General features: G+C 32.3%; 1 long non-coding RNA gene across 1 annotated transcript; it reads right to left on the bottom strand.

Moving 5' to 3' along the window:
• Nucleotides 1-7,291: 7,291 nt before the first annotated feature.
• Nucleotides 7,292-8,420, bottom strand: LOC104118345 (uncharacterized). The gene is made up of 3 exons (XR_001973678.3): nt 8,282-8,420; nt 8,033-8,157; nt 7,292-7,534 (listed from the first exon to the last, which is right to left on the bottom strand). It is a non-coding gene; the product is annotated as an uncharacterized lncRNA (long non-coding RNA).
• Between the last annotated feature and the right edge of the window lie 6,656 nt (nt 8,421-15,076).

The raw sequence follows: 15,076 nt of genomic DNA, 5'->3' as shown, positions 1-15,076 counted from the left end.
TTCTCTTCTTTAGCATCATCAGGAGTCGCCTCTCAAACATGTCGGGGGTATCGCCTTCCGTGGACCGGTGTGGCCTCGTTCCCCTCATTGCGGGTATCACTGATTGAATCCTCGTGTTGAGGCTGATTTCCTTGGGCCTCAAGGTTGTGTGCGTTGCTAACACCATTATCTGCCATTTTCTATGATTTTTTTCTAAGAACAAATAATCACACATTAGTAAAAGGGGCAAGGACCAACTTAATTAAACAACTGTCTAAGCCTTACGGTGGGCGTCAAACTGTTTACCCGTAAAACGGTACAGTTGAATTTATACGTAGTTTATAGACAAGTGAATTAATTTAATCCTGAAATAATAGATGAATTAGATAAAAGTATCATACTTAGCCTTGAGATGAAGATAAAATAGCAGAAATAGAAATTTCGGGAGCAGAACTCCCGGGCACAATAGCAATGATATCAGTAAACAAAAAGATAAAACTATATTGAGCTTTGAATAAAGTGTAGCGTATGTTTGCCAGAAAATTTATGTCATTTACAATGATAATAGAGCTCACTATTTATAGTTGCATCTAGGGAACAAGGTCCTAGGATTAAGCCCCTCTTCAATGTCAATAATGAGGGCCATTGAAGAATATGTAACGACATGCAGTGAATGCCATATTCTTTGTAACGGATTGTGTACTTAATGATGTAGAATATTCCTCATTAAATTCTACCGGGTGAAAGGCATTTACTTCATATTTATTAGTATCATTCTCTCTGGCAACATACAGGATTGTTGCCTTCGGATTCAACTATCTCCTGTCTTCGGCTCCATGTGTCACCTCCTCATTCGATCATTTAATATAAACATATTTTACCCTATACAGTATATAAGTTAAATACTACTTTGTATGGTTTTATATTATATTTTGAAAACGTATAACAAAGTTGAGTGTGGCAGTCCAACGGTTCAAGGTGTTCAAAGTGATATGCTATTCACGGGTTCAAATTTCTACTTATTTTTTGTTTTCCAAAAGTAAACGGAGATTACCATGTCCATGTGTGGTCTATTTGATTTTTTGGCCAAATACCTTGACGGTCCATTAAACTTGGCTCCGATTTTCACTTTGACACTTTAACTAAAGCTTATACCTATTAGAGACTTTAATATTATATAAGGTGGGTCTAATGGACACTTTACTCATAATCAGTAAAAAGAATAAGGTGTGTGTAATTCACACATGAATGACTTAACAAAATGACAAATAAGAGTGAGACACGCGGCATTTGGGCCCAAATAGTAAAAAAGAAGTTTTGAGAACAAAAAAGATTTATTTTATACATAAATTCCCCCCAACAATTACTTCGTCTACTCCGCATTTCCCCACCGGTTCCATTGCCTCCCACCAATAGCCTCCATGGACACTATCTTCTCCAGTTAAATCGACATGTATACGACAAAAACTAAGTACGTAATAAAGAGGAAATCGAGATTTGATAAGCAAAATGATCATACTGTTAATCTCATACTCCTAAAACTTCAATCTCAAAGAAACTTCCAAGCATTCAAACATGGCGTTGGAAGAATCCAAAATCCAATTTAGTGAACTAATCTTAAGAGGAAGAAGGCAGCAATTAAGATAAAAATTCTCCAAAAAAGAAGCCGCAAAGCTCGAGCCAAAAACGCCTCCGTCAAGAGGCGACTGCAGCTGCCGCCACCACTGCTATCTCTACTGTCTCAGGCTTCACGGTGCAGTTCATTTTAACTGTAAAGCTGGATTCATGAGCAGATGGTGAAATTCATTAGTTAAATTGTGAGCATATGGCCAACATTGGCTACCTTAATAAATCCGACATTATTCTAGACTCGGTAGAGGTAGAACTTAGTCATTTTATTTTTTTTCATTAAAACTATTGCAATGGGCATTTAATCTGTAGCCGTCGGTGCTGAATTTCACAGTGTTTTCGTGGCGTGAAGGAGTTTTTTGGTCGGTTTGAGGAAATGATTGGGGGGGGGGGGGTGGCTCAGAGAGGAGGAGGAAGAACAATGTAAAACTATGCTTTTTTAAAATAAAATAAAAGAAAAAAATATGATTTTGGTATTACTTCACGCGTCTAAAGAGAGGTGAGACACTCTTTTTGTCACATCATCAGACGTGTTCAATAGGCATAATTTGTATGATGTTTAAGTGTTTAATAGGTACAAGTTTTAGTTGAGGTGTTAAAATGAAAACTGGAGCCAAGTTTAAGGGGCTTTTTAGGTATTTGGCCTTGATTTCTTTTCAATCTAAAATGTTTTCTAATAAAAAAAACCCTTAAATAAATTTGTGTTGGTTGAAATAAACAACTAATCTTAAAACTAATTTTTAACTAAAAGTTATTTTTAAATAAAAATTACAATTTAAAAGTGAAGCTCTACAAAAATTTCTTTAATAAAAGCTCTCTACAAACTTGTAGGCATATAAAATTTATTGAATTTAAATTCAATAAATAATTTGGACTATACGTTAAATGTACTAGTCTAAATAAATATTATGGGCCAATGTAATTGATTTAATTATTTAAGTCCAATAATATTGATTGGGCCAGTCCATTTAATTGAGCTACAAATGATGAGCCCACATCATTAAGCCCAAGATGCCATCTTCCTAGAGGCCCAGTTTGATGCCACGTGTCAAATGACGTGGCACGCCAAGTCAAACAGAAGCGCCAATAGGATCATGCTACATGTCAAAATGACAAGGCATGCCAAGTCACATTAAAAGGCTAATGAAACCGCGCCACATGTGCAAGTGACATGTTCTGGCCAATTAAATGCGGCATTGTCACTCTTCAATCTGATTGGTTGGAAAGAGTTTGTTCTCATCACAACTCTTCCCTCCCATAACTATAAATAAGGGTCTTCATAACTTAGAAAAAAGACCAGAAGTATAACAAGAAGCAAGAGAGAGCTAGTGGATCAAACACCGCAAATTTCTGTGCAAATTTCAAGCTTCAAGCAATTAAGCTCAAATTCAAGAGATCAAGTTCAAGCTCAAGAACGAAGAACAAATCAAGGTTCAAAGAGTACTAGTTCAAATAAAAGTTCGTACTAGTTGAATCCAAGATCATCGTTCATGACAACAAATATAGATTCAAGATCAAGCTCAAAGGCCCTTGAATTTATTTACTATTGGAAAGAAGAATCAGAGGAATAATAGAAATTGTAACGCTCAAATATTTGAAATAAAATACTATGATTGTTGCAATATTTTTCGGTCTTGATTTTATTTTTCTCGACTCAATTTTATTGTCTACAAATTCTGGCACGCCCAGTAGGACAATTTCTATCACTCATCTCTTCTTTTCAAAGTTCTAAAACAAGATCCAACGAATCGACCATGGAAGAACAACTTGCAAATTTGACCAAAGCACTTGAGAAGTTGACCAAGTGTATGGAGGATCGAGATACTCGCCTCGAAAAGTTAGCAAGTGAGATCGAGAGCTTAGCAGAAGCAAAATCAATTCAAGCACATGTGGAGCTTTCCGAAGATAAACAAGAGGGAGAATCCTCTGCGAGGAAAACGATCATGGTCAAAGAGATCCAAGTTTCTTCAGAAGGTCTAATTCGTATTGATCAATTGGAGGACTTCATCATAGGGACAATTGAAGATAAAATTGATCCTCCGATTAAATCTTCAATGGCATATGCAAAGTCATACACACAACGAATTGATAACTTGAAGATGCCTACCGGATATCAACCTCCAAAGCTTCAACATTTTGATGGAAAGGAAATCCCAAGCAACATATGGAACATTTCGTCGAGATATGTAACACCGTTGGGACTTATGGGGATCATCTTGTCAAACAGTTTGTTCGTTCTCTCAAAGGTAATGCATTCAATTGATACACAGATCTCGAACCTGGTTCTATCGATAGTTGGGAGCAGTTGGAGCAAGAGTTTCTCAATCGTTTCTATAGAACGAGATGCATCGTAAGCATGATCGAACTTACAAACACTCATCAAAGAAAGGATGAGCTAGTTGTTGACTTCATCAACCGCAGGAGAAGCTTTAGCCTCAGCTACAAAGATCGCCTTAGCGAAACCTCTGGCATCGAAATGTACATTCAAGGCATTTATTGGAGTCTTCGTTATATCTTACAAGGCATAAAGCCCAAAATATTAGAAGAACTTGCAACTCATGCACATGATATGAAATTGAGTATGGCTATAAGTGGAGATCAAAGGTTTCCTGGCTTTGAGGCTTTGAGCCTCATGATGAAATAGAAGCAGATGATGCTGAGAATGGGGGTAACTATTCATCTGAACATGAAACTGAAAAGTCCATGCATGTTGCAACGCTCCTCAACGCACGAGCCAAAACTGCAAGTTATAATGCTCTTCAAAGCGCGAGCCTAAACTGCAAGTTACAAGGCTTCTTGGCACATGAGCCTACATTATATGTCATAAAACTCCCCAAATGTGAACTAAATCTTTAAGACGTAAAGCTCTTCAAATTCGAGGAAAGTCTTCAAGTCGCAAAGCTCTTTAAATTTGAGCAAAGACTCAAGTTAAAAGCTCTTCAAAGTCGAGCAAAGACTTCAAATCATAAAGCTCTTCAAATTAGAGACAAACTTCAAATTGCAAAGCTCTTCAAATTTGATCTAAATCTTCAAGTCACGAAACTCTTCAAATTCGAGCCGAACTTCAAGTTGCAAAGCTCTTCAAAATTGAGCAATTCTTCAAGTTGCATAGATTTTCAAATTGAGCAAGTTTTCAAGTTGCGAAGCATTTAGAAACATAAGCTAAATCTTCAAATCACTTACGCTCCTGGACTCACGAGCCTAAACTGCATGTCATGAAACTCTTAAAATTTGAGCTAAATCTTCAAATTACCACGCTCCTGGACTCACGATCCTGAACTGCATGTCATGAAACTCTTTAAATTTGAGCAAAATCTTCAAGTTATAAAGCTCCTCAAAATATGAGTTTAGATTGCAAGTTACTACGCTCCTTAACGCAAGAGCATTTACTCCTGGCCTGCAAAGTATAAATTGTGTATGATCCCAAAAAAAAGTCTGCTAGGTTGAAAACCTCTAAAGAGGAGGTCTAGGCAAAAGTTAGGACATTAAAAAAAAAAAAAAAAAAAAAAACCTCACCCATTTTGAACTACGGTATGACTTGAACCTCTTCATCGAGGTACGTAGGCAACTTAGATATTCATTCTAAGTTAAGTCGCATGAGTGCAAAAGATGCATAGTGCCCCAATCGTTGTTCAAATAAAGTATGATGGGGTGTAATCTATTCAATCAGCACTTGAAATTCGAGCTGAAATACCATTCTTCTGTTGAACTTTGGATCCCATTTGATTTAAAGGGGGAAAGATGAAATACCATTTAAATTTATGTCTTCAATGGAATGATTATAGTCTTTTAAGAGGCTACCAAGTATTGGTAATGAAGCCCGGAGATTCGCTATGCCTTTGGGGCAAACCTTCAAGTTTTCGATCTTCAAGTTGAAGTGTTTAATTCCTCCAAGTCTTCAAATCTGTCAAGCCTCCAAGTGGAAGTCTACGAGTCCTCCAAGTCTTCAAGTCGCCGGTGTTTTAGTTAAAATCTTCAGATCCGCCAATTCTTCAAGTTGAGATTTTCAAGTCCACCATCCTTCAAGTTGAAGTCTGTAAGTTTGCTAGTCTTTAAGTTGAAATATTCAAGCCCTCCAAGTCTTCAAGTCCATCGATCTTCAAGTTAAAGTTCTTAAATTCGCCGGTCTCCAAGTTGAGTTGTTTAAGCCCTCTAATTCTTTAAGTTGAAGTCTTCAAGTCTGCTAATTCTTCAAGTTGAAGTTTAAAGCCCATCGCTCTTCAAGTTAACGCACCATAGTCCGCCAAATCTTCAAGCTCGCCAAATCGCTCTTGATGTTTACAATTGAAGAACATTGGCGCTATATATATAGCTAAGAATAGCGGTTGTCAAGAATCTGTGTTTCGATGTGGGACTAGCAGTTTGTTAGAGTCAAACAAGAATTTGGTATTCTAGTTCGAATAGGAGGACAAGCTACTGGCGGCTGGAAAATTTGTTTCCTAGAAGACTCGGCTTGTAAAGGCTTCATGCAAATTGACGTGGATCAAATTGTGACCTTACTAGTCCAAGAGTTGAAAGGCAAAATAAAGTAATGGCCATTCCACGTGGACTATGCACATGCAACTTATGAATTCAAGGTTAATCATTACAGTGTGAAAAAATTATTTTCCAACCAAGGATTCTTGGAAAAGTTGAAGTCAGATGGTAACCAAGGTCTTGGATTTCCTGACTCAACCTTGTTCTTATATAAAGAGCGAGCATGATCTTATATTAGCATTACAAATGAGTTGTTTTTCTTAGAAGTTCAAAGTTGACGATGTCCGGATTTAATGTCTCGTGTTACTTCAATCCTTATCTTTCAAGTTCGACAAATCTACATTTTAAGTCCGGAAGTAAGGGTATTTGTAGGCGTATAAAATTTATTGAATTTAAATGTATTAGTCCAAATAAATATTATGGGTTAATATAATTGAATTAAGTATTTAAGTCTAATAATATTGACTAGGTCAGTCTATTTAATTGGGTTACAAATGATGAACCCACTTCATTAATCCCAAGATGTCATCTTCCTAGAGGTCCAGTTTGGTGCCACGTATCAAATGATGTGGCACGCACTACAACATTATGCATTTACAGCTACAAAATATATTGTAGCTGAATATGAAAAATTCTGTGGCTAAACACTTTAGCCACAATATTTTTTTCCGTAGCATTCGTAGCAAAAAGTAGCGTAACTAAAAGTTAGCTACAGACTTTACATGATTCGTGGCTAAGGACTAATATTTATTGCTACGAATTTTTTTGATATTGTAGCAATATTAACAGAACTTTTTTGCCACAAAATATATACCTATAGCAAAAACTCTTATTCTTTTGCCACGACAAATAAACTCTGTAGCAGTCTCTATGTTGTAGCCACAAGGTGTTTTATCGTGGCAAAATAATTAATTTGTTTGCTACGAAAATTCATATGTTGTGGCTATTTTTATACCTCAGTCTCGTGGCAATTGTTCTTTTATTTAGCTACGAGTTCAAAAATTTATAGCTATAATTGAAGTATTTGCCACAAACTTTTTGGTATGTAACTAAGAATTCATTCTTTTTGCCATAAAATATATAGAATTAAAGCTATCGTTTAATCATTTGCTACGGAAAGTGAAAAAATTAACCATCAATTATATATATGTGTAGCCTCGAATTCTAAATTTCTATTGCTATAATTGAAGAATTTGCTTCAAAATAATTGGTCACAAGAATTTTATCCTGCAGCTAAAATTTCAAATATTTTAGATTCCAAAATAGATACATATAAGAATTGTTACAATGTAGCTAAGAACACGATACGCAAGTCTTCTACAACACCATCTTGCTTGAGACACAAAGTAGCATCGTCTTCTCCTTTCTCTCTTCCCTAAGTAGCACCGACTTAACTGCACCTTAGCTTTAGTCTTAACTTGTCATTGCTGCTCTAACTTGACAAATCTGCCTGTCAACGATAAAGTATTTTAATACATCAAAGCAAAAAATAACTGATCACATATGCAAGAGCTATAGCCACTACATTGCTTCAAAAATTAATGAAGCAAAAGACATATTGCTTGCAAAGACTAAGAAGGCGGTACTGCAATTTAATTAATCTTAACCGAGTCGCATTAGTGCTTTCTAAGTTACAAATCACTTTGTAATTGGAGGCAGATCATGCTATCTGGCACTAGACTAAAATTTTAACTGAAATGGATTAATTATTTTTGGCCAAAAGATGTATTTTAGTCGGAGAAGGCAACAATTGACAATTGTATGAGTTCGCTGAATATTTAACAGGTACAATTGAGTTTCAACTTCAATACAAAGATGCAAGTTCGATTAGTAAAAATATTAATAGAATATCAATAAGACAAGAAATATTTCTTGATAATTCTTTTACAAGAATTTTTAACATATAACAAAATAGAAAAATACAAAGCAACAAAAGAATTAAAAAAACCTGTAGACTTTTTAAACTTCTTAAAGGATCTTCATCCCAATTTTCTGATGTTGCTTTGCTGTCACAGTCCATGAACTATGGCTCTTCCCAAAATTACCACTTCAAAATCTTCAAATTTTCACTCACTATATATCAAAAATAGGGCAGAATATTAAATTGCTGAATAATTTGCAAAATTAAAACCAAAAATTTATGTCAAGTAGGTATGAGAAAACTCACAAACCGTAAAATATAGAGAAACGAGCTTACCTCTTCTGCTCAAGAATAGAGAAGTTATGGGGTTCTCTCTCACTCTTCTTCTCTGTCGTTCTCGCATTTTTTAGTCTAACCATGGTTGAAGAAAGAATTGGGAAAGTGGGGGTGGGATTGGCGGCCGAAGAGATCAGAATGTAGTTTAGGTTTTGGTGATTTTGCTTTGGGCCAATTGCAATTGCTGTTTGTCATTCTTTTACTTGTTGTTATATACTTATGTAATATATAAATTTTGCTTTCTTTTATTTTTTAATTAATACATCTTAATTCAGTAAATGCAAAGAAATGTAAGTGCTAACAATTATAAGTAAGAACACTACCTACGAAAATACAAAAAGAATAAATATATAATTTATGTCAAGTAACATAGAAAAAATAACTATTTGCATAAAATAAAGATATTCTAACTTAAGTTTTTCTTTAAAGTTTCTTTCATCCTATATGATATTGTTAGTAGTTTGTTATATACTCCTATTTTTATTATATTAGATTCGTATTTTAGTGTTTAATTAGATTTATAAAAAAGATTATGCTTATTCAAATTGAATATAATTAGTGATCAATGTAAATAATTACAAGCACAAAGTTACTGTATAATTACATTTTTTTTAAAATTATATTAGAAAATCACAAGTACTACTTAGTTTGATATGAATTATTATGTACTAATTAATTATTTATAAACTCATTTATCAAGCAATATTAAATTCTCTATTTTTTGAAAGACAAGATCCTCTTTCTGTATACGAATTATATTAAATTCTTAATTCTTTGATTCAGTAATATAAATAATTTATTGTACAATGTAATTAGTACAAGATTATAGTTGTTTAAATTTAATATAATTTGCCATGCACATAATTGTGGGATATAATTCCATTTTTTTTTTAATTATAATTGAAACTTATACCGTCAGACTTCTCTATAATAACATCCTCATACAACAACCACTCACTATAAAAGTCAAGTTTTTCTCATATCCGATTTTTATGTTATGTTATAATATGTATCCTCTATAACGATGTTTCACTATAGCAAAAAAAAAATATTGGAACAAAAGAGGTCGTTATAGAGAGGTTTGAGTATACGTAAGACTTATTTAATAATAATTATAATATAATCAATTTTTCTATGGACTTGGATGTCAACCACATTACATGAAACTCTTAATTCTTAGTGTAACTATATATAGTAAAATTAAATACTTATATCCCCTATATTATGAAAATCCTAAGGTTACACTTCCTCTAAGGTATATCCATAACTAAATGTATATTAATTACACTTCCTCTAAGGTATATCCATAACTAAATGTATATTAAAATATACTTATTAAAAAAATTAAATTTTTAAATAAAAAGTTCTACGTATTATTTTTATAAAATTTAATAGAGAAGATAAATATTATTGTTGAAAATTTGTATTCACGCGTTTGATTAAATATAAATTGCTTAATAAGATATGCAACTATTAGTGAAAACTTTCTTAAATTTTAAACATGTAAGTTATCTGTATTTTTAATTAAATATAAAATTCTTATTACATATGAATAAATCAATTTTATTTTAGTTTGTTTATTTATTGAACCGCTGAAAAATTATCTTAAGTTTGTTGTATGCTATTTTATTTGTATATGATTTTCATTATATGAGAGACTTACATATTTTTAGAAGGAAAAAAAAAGAATAGTTTCATTATAGTTAAAGACTTTTGGACGATAAAACTATTTTGTCAAATATATAACAATTCTAGTTATCTAATTAAGTATTTTGGGTTCATTTCATGTTTAAGAGTTAAGAAAGATGCATATTTCATAGAATATTTATTATCCTTTTTAATCAACTACATGAATAAATATTTTCAACAAAAATGTTTATCCTCTTTTTAAATTTTATAAAAATAAGTATATGAATAATGCTATAATTGTAATTTATTATTTAATAGTTTTATTTTAATAAACGTAGTTATACATTTACCTCATAGAGGTGTAAGTGTAAGATTTTTATAATATAGGGGAAGTAAGTTTGATTTTAAAATACAACAAATGTATCTAAAAATTGATTGATATTGCAATGATTAAACCTAAAAATTAAAATGAATAATAAAGTTAGCGATAGAAGTTTCGTTTATAGATCTTCTGCTATATGTTAGTACAAAAACTAGCAACAAATTTCATTTTTTGTCGCAAACCTGTCGCTATTTTACTATACTTTTTTTAGTTTAATTTTTATTCTATTTAAATTATATTTTAAGATTGAAGATATTTTTCATTTTAATCTTTCTTATTTAGAAGTTAATTAATTCTTCAAGTTATATACATTGTTGTTTTTCCAAATTTCTATATGAAATTATTTTTTCATAACCGCATATAATTTTTAGACTAACTCTTGTCATGACTTTCCTAGTCGAAGTAAAAGAATTCTTCTACAAATCGTTTTGCAGCTAATTTATTATAGTTAACATATTATTACTTCAATGATAACCTCAAATGTATGACAATATATATAGTTATGGTCAATTATGAATGGTAATTGTCTACTATTCATTTTGTCATGACAAATAATTGGAACTATTAAGCTAACTATTTGTATCGGTTTTTTTTAACTTGAAGCAAAAACATCAATTAACTACAAGATTGTGTTTTAACTGATTTAATGTGACTAAAATGTTATTATTGCTACACGAAACTTAGAGTGTTGCAAAAACTTATGAATAGCTATAAAATTTTACCACAACAATAAATATGTGGCTATATCATTTATGACAAATAATTATAGTTATTAAGCCGATTATTGGCACGATTTATTTAAAAATTGAAGCAAAATTGTTTGCTCAACTACAACATTTTAATTTAAATAATTTATTGTGACAAAAAAATTTATTTTGCTACAGTAAATTTCAGCATGTGACAAAAACTATTGATTAGCTATGAAAGTTTATCATATAAAAATATTTATCGCTATATTATTTTGTCATGACAAATAATCGTAGCTATTAAGCCAACTATTGCCACAATATTTTATAACTTGAAGCAAAAATATTTATTTAGCTACAACAATTTGTTTCAAAAAAAATTATTATGGCTAAAAGTATACTATTGCTACAGTAACGTTTAAACCATGGCAAAACTTATGATTACCTATGAAATTTTACTATAGCAATAAGTTTGTAGCTGTTTAGGTAGTTATTGCCACGAAAACTAGTAATTATAACAAAAATAATGAATTAGCTTTATAAATTTAGTTTTGTGGCTAAGAAATTTTAAGAATTTATAGATAGCCACGAAATTCTAATTTTTGTGGCTATTATTAAGTAATAGCTACGAAATTTAGATTTGTAGCTTAGCTTTCGTAGCTACAAATATATTTTGTTGTAGTGACGCCAAGACAAACGGAAGAGCCAATAGGATTATGTTGCGTGTCAAAATGACAAGGCATGCCAAGTCACATTAAAAGGCCAATGAAACTGCGCCACATGTGCAAGTGACATGTTCTGGCCAATTAAATGTGGCATTATCACTCTTCAATCTGATTGGTCGAAAAGAGTTTGTTCATATCACAATTCTTCCCTCTCATAACTATAAATAAGGGTTTTCATAACTCAGAAAAAGAACCATAAGTTATAACAAGAAGCAAGAGAGAGCTCGTGGATCAAACGCCGCAAATTTCTCTGCATGTTTCAAGCTTCAAGCAATTAAGCTCAAGTTCAAGAAATCAAGTTCAAGCTCAAGAACGAAGAACAAATCAAGGTTCAAGGAGTACGAGTTCAAATCAAAGTTCGTACTAGTTGAATCCAAGATCATCGTTCGTGACAACAAATATAGATTCAAGATCGAGCTCAAAGGCCCTTGAATTTATTTACTATTGGAAAGAAGAATTAGAGGAATCATAGAGATTGTAACGCTCAAATATTTGAAATAAAATACTACGATTATTGCAATATTTTTCGGTCTTGATTTTATTTTGCAATTTTATTGTCTACAAAACTATAAATCCTTTTGACTCTCTCTTCCTTTTGGTTTTATGCTTACGTTTATCAGTAAAAATTTTAGTGTTATTTTTTTGTTATTTTAATTTTAATTTATAAACTATAGTTCTATTAGTTTTTTTTATTGTTTAGCTAAATATTGAGTAGTTTGATTTAAAAATTTTATTACACCATTCATCGACATAAAAAATTATTGACTTACTTGAAGTTTGAACATTCTTGACGGAATTCCTGGCTGCAATACTGATATCGAATTATTTCTTTATCGAATTCGAGTTTAGTGTAATTGTACAATCACAAGTGATAAGAAAGCAAATGTTAAGCGTCAGATGTGAAACATAATTTCTTTCACATCGTTTTAAGTAGGTCTCAACATAATTTGTATCTCTAAGAAGATAATCGAGTGAGTTTAGAATCCTAGTTCGCTTTTTATGTGAAACACACACAACTATAAAGGTATATGTCAAAAGTTTCGGTTCCTTTCGTATGCCACAAATTTACCAGTAACGTTTTATGCTCTCAAGCATGCCATGCATAGTAAATTAATCTTTGATTGATATAAATTTTCTAATACAATTAAGCCGTTTGGCAATGAGAACTTTTTCACTTTTTTTCGATTTTTTTTTTTTCGAAATCAGTATTTGGCCATAAAATTTTTAATATTTACTTGAAAATAAATTTTGGAATTTTTCAAACATTTGAAAAACTCCAAAAAATTATTTTTCAAAATTCACTCAGATCACTCACAAAAATTCAAAAACAACCCAAAATAATATTCATGTCCAAACACAACTCTAATTTTAAAATAATATTTTTGTTATAAATATAACTCAGAATAACAATATCGAACAAGGAAAAACAAGCTAAGAGATATAAAGAGAAAGAGAGGAAGAGAGATTCTTATTTCTTCTTCAATTGTGTGTTTTTCCTATCTATTACAAGGCCTTTATATAGGCATGAAAAGTGAATAAAAATATGTCATTGAATATATCATTAAGCATAGAAATATGTCATTGAATATGTCATTAAGCATTTGAGAAGATCATGGAGGAAGAGTAGACATCCAACATAATTTAATTTCTCTTATAATACTCCCCCTTGGATATCCATAGATAATGTGCCTCGCTAAAACCTTATTAGAAAAAAAATCTTATTGAAAAAAAAAATCATAGTGAAGGAAAAAAAGTACACATGTTTAGAAATACGCCTTTTGGTTGCCTCGTTAAAAACCTTGCAAGGAAAACCCAGTGGGACAAAATCATGTAAGAAAAAAAGAGTACAACACGTATTAACTCCCCCTGATGAGAGCATCAATTCACATCCTTGAACTTTCGCATCCCAATCTTGTACACTAGTTTCTTGAAGGTTGACGTCGGTAGAGATTTGGTGAACAAATCAGCCATATTATCACTTGAATGGATCTGTTGCACATTGATATCACCATTCTTTTGAAGATCATGTGTGAAAAATAACTTTGGTGAAATGTGCTTTGTCATATCCCCTTTTATGAATCCTCCTTTCAATTGGGCTATGCATGCTGCATTGTCTTCATACAAAATTGTGGGTAATTTATCACACTTCAAACCACACTTGTCTCGAATAAGGTATACTATAGACCTCAACCATACACATTCTCTACTTGCTTCATGAATAGCAATTATCTCAGCATGATTAGATGAAGTAGCCACTATTGATTGCTTAGTCGATCGCCAAGATATGGCAGTGCCTCCATATATAAACACATAGCCTGTTTGAGATCGAGCCTTGTGTGGGTCAGATAAATACCCAGCATCGGCATAACCAACAAGATCGGGATTGCAATCATTGCCAGAAAATAACCCCATATCGATAGTCCCTTTTAGATATCGCAATATATGTTTGATTCCATTCCAATATCTCATTGTAGAAGCAGAGCTATATCTTGCTAAGACATTAACTGAAAAAGTTATGTCAGGCCTTGTAGTATTAGCAAGTTACATAAGTGCACCAATTGCACTAAGATATGGTACTTCAGGACCAAGAAGTTCTTCATTCTTTTCTTGAGGTCGGAACGGGTCCTTATTCACATCAAGTGATCGAGCAATCATAGGAGTACTTAATGGATGTGCTCCATCCATGTAAAACCGTTTCAATACCTTTTCTATGTAGGCAGATTGATGAACAAAAGTCCCGTTTGCCAAATGTTCAATTTGCAAACCAAGACATAATTTTATTTTTCCGAGATCTTTCATCTCAAATTCCTTCTTTAAATAATCAATTGCCTTTTGGAGTTCTGTAGGAGTTCCAATAAGGTTTATGTCATCAACATATACAGCAAGTACAACAAACTCTGATGTTGTTTTCTTTATAAAAATACATGGACAAATGGTATCATTTATATAACCTTTCTTTAATAAATACTCATTAAGGCGGTTATACCACATTCTACCTGATTGCTTTAGACCATACAAAGATCTTTGCAGTTTGATTGAAAATATTTCCCGGGACTTCGAATTATGTGCATCAGGCATTTTAAATCCCTGGAAATTTTTTATGTATATCTCATTATCAAGTGAGCCGTAAAGGTAGGCTGTAACCACATCCATTTAATGCATGTCAAGCTTTTCATGGACAGCAAAACTAATAAGATAACGGAACGTTATAGCATCTATAACAGGAGAATATGTCTCTTCATAATCGATACCAGGCCTTTGTGAAAATCCTTGTGCAACAAGGCGTGCCTTATATCTTTGTACCTCATTTTTCTCATTCCTTTTACGTATAAAAACCCATTTATAACGAACAGGCTTAACACCATTTGGTGTT

The sequence above is a fragment of the Nicotiana tomentosiformis genome, chromosome 2 (genome assembly GCF_000390325.3).
Source record: "Nicotiana tomentosiformis chromosome 2, ASM39032v3, whole genome shotgun sequence".
Taxonomy (NCBI): domain Eukaryota; kingdom Viridiplantae; phylum Streptophyta; class Magnoliopsida; order Solanales; family Solanaceae; genus Nicotiana; species Nicotiana tomentosiformis.
This window is presented reverse-complemented; position numbering and strand designations above follow the sequence as displayed.